This window comes from Lampetra planeri, unplaced genomic scaffold, assembly GCF_965212315.1.
Source record: "Lampetra planeri unplaced genomic scaffold, kcLamPlan1.2.h2 scaffold_216, whole genome shotgun sequence".
Taxonomy (NCBI): Eukaryota; Metazoa; Chordata; class Hyperoartia; order Petromyzontiformes; family Petromyzontidae; genus Lampetra; species Lampetra planeri.
The window spans coordinates 35,001-39,367 of NW_027614925.1; positions in this window are offsets into that span (position 1 = coordinate 35,001).

Here is a 4,367-nt window from a genome sequence, read left to right on the forward strand (position 1 = left end):
GTGTCTGTGCGTACGTGTCTGTACGTACGTGTCTGTACGTACGTGTCTGTGCGTACGTGTCTGTACGTACGTGTCTGTGCGTACGTGTCTGTACGTACGTGTCTGTGCGTGCGTGTCTGTGCGTGCGTGTCTGTGCGTACGTGTCTGTACGTACGTGTCTGTGCGTACGTGTCTGTGCGTACGTGTCTGTGCGTGCGTGTCTGTGCGTACGTGTCTGTGCGTACATGTCTGTGTGTGGTGTCTGTGCGTACGTGTCTGTGCGTACGTGTCTGTGCGTGCGTGTCTGTGCGTACGTGTCTGTACGTACGTGTCTGTGCGTACGTGTCTGTACGTACGTGTCTGTGCGTACGTGTCTGTACGTACGTGTCTGTGCGTACGTGTCTGTGCGTGCGTGTCTGTGCGTACGTGTCTGTGCGTACGTGTCTGTGTGTGCGTGTCTGTGCGTACGTGTCTGTAAGTACGTGTCTGTACGTATGTGTCTGTGCGTACGTGTCTGTGCGTACGTGTCTGTGCGTGCGTGTCTGTGCGTGCGTGTCTGTGAGTACGTGTCTGTGTGTACGTGTCTGTGCGTACGTGTCTGTGCGTGCGTGTCTGTGCGTACGTGTCTGTGTGTACGTGTCTGTGCGTACGTGTCTGTGCGTACGTGTCTGTGCGTACGTGTCTGTGCGTACGTGTCTGTGCGTACGTGTCTGTACGTACGTGTCTGTGCGTACGTGTCTGTGCGTACGTGTCTGTACGTACGTGTCTGTGCGTACGTGTCTGTACGTACGTGTCTGTGCGTACGTGTCTGTGCGTGCGTGTCTGTGCGTACGTGTCTGTGCGTACGTGTCTGTGCGTACGTGTCTGTGCGTACGTGTTTGTGCGTACATGTCTATGTGGTGTCTGTACGTACGTGTCTGTGCGTACGTGTCTGTGCGTACGTGTCTGTGCGTGCGTGTCTGTGCGTGCGTGTCTGTGAGTACGTGTCTGTGCGTGCGTGTCTGTGCGTACGTGTCTGTGCGTACGTGTCTGTGCGTACGTGTCTGTGCGTACGTGTCTGTGCGTGCGTGTCTATGTGGTGTCTGTGCGTACGTGTCTGTGCGTACGTGTCTGTGCGTGCGTGTCTGTGCGTACGTGTCTGTGCGTACGTGTCTGTGCATACGTGTCTGTGCGTACGTCTGTGCGTACGTGTCTGTGCGTACGTGTCTGTGCGTACGTGTCTGTGCGTGCGTGTCTATCTGGTGTCTGTGCGTACGTGTCTGTGCGTACGTGTCTGTGCGTACGTGTCTATGTGGTGTCTGTGCGTACGTGTCTGTGCGTACGTGTCTGTGCGTACGTGTCTGTGCGTGCGTGTCTGTGCGTGGTGTCTGTGCGTACGTGTCTGTGCGTACGTGTCTGTGTGTGCGTGTCTGTGCGTACGTGTCTGTACGTACGTGTCTGTGTGTACGTGTCTGTGCGTGCGTGTCTGTGCGTACGTGTCTGTGCGTACGTGTCTGTGCGTGCGTGTCTGTGCGTACGTGTCTGTGCGTACGTGTCTGTACGTACGTGTCTGTGCGTACGTGTCTGTGTGTGGTGTCTGTGCGTACGTGTCTGTGCGTGCGTGTCTGTGCGTACGTGTCTGTGCGTACGTGTCTGTACGTACGTGTCTGTGCGTACGTGTCTGTACATACGTGTCTGTGCGTACGTGTCTGTGTGTGGTGTCTGTGCGTACGTGTCTGTGCGTACGTGTCTGTGCGTACGTGTCTGTACGTACGTGTCTGTGCGTACGTGTCTGTGTGTGGTGTCTGTGCGTACGTGTCTGTACGTACGTGTCTGTGCGTACGTGTCTGTGCGTGCGTGTCTGTGCGTACGTGTCTGTACGTACGTGTCTGTGCGTACGTGTCTGTACATACGTGTCTGTACGTACGTGTCTGTGCGTACGTGTCTGTGCGTACGTGTCTGTGCGTACGTGTCTGTGCATACGTGTCTGTGCGTACGTGTCTGTGCGTACGTGTCTGTACGTACGTGTCTGTATGTACGTGTCTGTGCGTGTGTGTCTGTGCGTACGTGTCTGTGCGTACGTGTCTGTGTGTACGTGTCTGTGTGTACGTGTCTGTGCGTACGTGTCTGTGCGAACGTGTCTGTACGTACGTGTCTGTGCGTGCGTGTCTGTGCGTACGTGTCTGTGCGTACGTGTCTGTGCGTACGTGTCTGTGCGTACGTGTCTGTGCGTGCGTGTCTGTGCGTACGTGTCTGTGCGTGCGTGTCTGTGCGTACGTGTCTGTGCGTGCGTGTCTGTGCGTACGTGTCTGTGCGTGCGTGTCTGTGCGTACGTGTCTGTGTGTACGTGTCTGTGTGTACGTGTCTGTACGTACGTGTCTGTACGTACGTGTCTGTGCGTACGTGTCTGTGCGTACGTGTTTGTGTGTACGTGTCTGTGCGTACGTGTCTGTGCATACGTGTCTGTGCGTACGTGTCTGTGCGTACGTGTCTGTGCGTACGTGTCTGTGCGTGCGTGTCTGTGCGTGGTGTCTGTGCGTACGTGTCTGTGCGTACGTGTCTGTGTGTACGTGTCTGTACGTACGTGTCTGTGTGTACGTGTCTGTGCGTGCGTGTCTGTGCGTACGTGTCTGTGCGTACGTGTCTGTGCGTGCGTGTCTGTGCGTACGTGTCTGTGCGTACGTGTCTGTACGTACGTGTCTGTGCGTACGTGTCTGTACATACGTGTCTGTGCGTACGTGTCTGTGTGTGGTGTCTGTGCGTACGTGTCTGTGCGTGCGTGTCTGTGCGTACGTGTCTGTGCGTACGTGTCTGTACGTACGTGTCTGTGCGTACGTGTCTGTACATACGTGTCTGTGCGTACGTGTCTGTGTGTGGTGTCTGTGCGTACGTGTCTGTACGTACGTGTCTGTGCGTACGTGTCTGTACATACGTGTCTGTGCGTACGTGTCTGTGTGTGGTGTCTGTGCGTACGTGTCTGTACGTACGTGTCTGTGCGTACGTGTCTGTGCGTGCGTGTCTGTGCGTACGTGTCTGTACATACGTGTCTGTGCGTACGTGTCTGTACATACGTGTCTGTACATACGTGTCTGTGCGTACGTGTCTGTGCGTACGTGTCTGTGCGTACGTGTCTGTGCATACGTGTCTGTGCGTACGTGTCTGTGCGTACGTGTCTGTGCGTACGTGTCTGTGCGTGCGTGTCTGTGCGTACGTGTCTGTGCGTGCGTGTCTGTGCGTACGTGTCTGTGCGTGCGTGTCTGTGCGTACGTGTCTGTGTGTACGTGTCTGTGTGTACGTGTCTGTACGTACGTGTCTGTACGTACGTGTCTGTACGTACGTGTCTGTGCGTACGTGTCTGTGCGTACGTGTTTGTGTGTACGTGTCTGTGCGTACGTGTCTGTGCATACGTGTCTGTGCGTACGTGTCTGTGCGTACGTGTCTGTGCGTACGTGTCTGTGCGTGCGTGTCTGTGCGTGGTGTCTGTGCGTACGTGTCTGTGCGTACGTGTCTGTGTGTACGTGTCTCTGCGTACGTGTCTGTACGTACGTGTCTGTGTGTACGTGTCTGTGCGTGCGTGTCTGTGCGTACGTGTCTGTGCGTACGTGTCTGTGCGTGCGTGTCTGTGCGTACGTGTCTGTGCGTACGTGTCTGTGCGTACGTGTCTGTACATACGTGTCTGTGCGTACGTGTCTGTGTGTGGTGTCTGTGCGTACGTGTCTGTGCGTGCGTGTCTGTGCGTACGTGTCTGTGCGTACGTGTCTGTACGTACGTGTCTGTGCGTACGTGTCTGTACATACGTGTCTGTGCGTACGTGTCTGTGTGTGGTGTCTGTGCGTACGTGTCTGTACGTACGTGTCTGTGCGTACGTGTCTGTACATACGTGTCTGTGCGTACGTGTCTGTGTGTGGTGTCTGTGCGTACGTGTCTGTACGTACGTGTCTGTGCGTACGTGTCTGTGCGTGCGTGTCTGTGCGTACGTGTCTGTACATACGTGTCTGTGCGTACGTGTCTGTACATACGTGTCTGTACATACGTGTCTGTGCGTACGTGTCTGTGCGTACGTGTCTGTGCGTACGTGTCTGTGCATACGTGTCTGTGCGTACGTGTCTGTGCGTACGTGTCTGTGCGTACGTGTCTGTATGTACGTGTCTGTATGTACGTGTCTGTGCGTGTGTGTCTGTGCGTACGTGTCTGTGCGTACGTGTCTGTGTGTACGTGTCTGTGTGTACGTGTCTGTGCGTACGTGTCTGTGCGCACGTGTCTGTACGTACGTGTCTGTGCGTGCGTGTCTGTGCGTACGTGTCTGTGCGTACGTGTCTGTGCGTACGTGTCTGTGCGTACGTGTCTGTGCGTACGTGTCTGTGCGTACGTGTCTGTGCGTACGTGTCTGTGCGTACGTGTCTGTACGT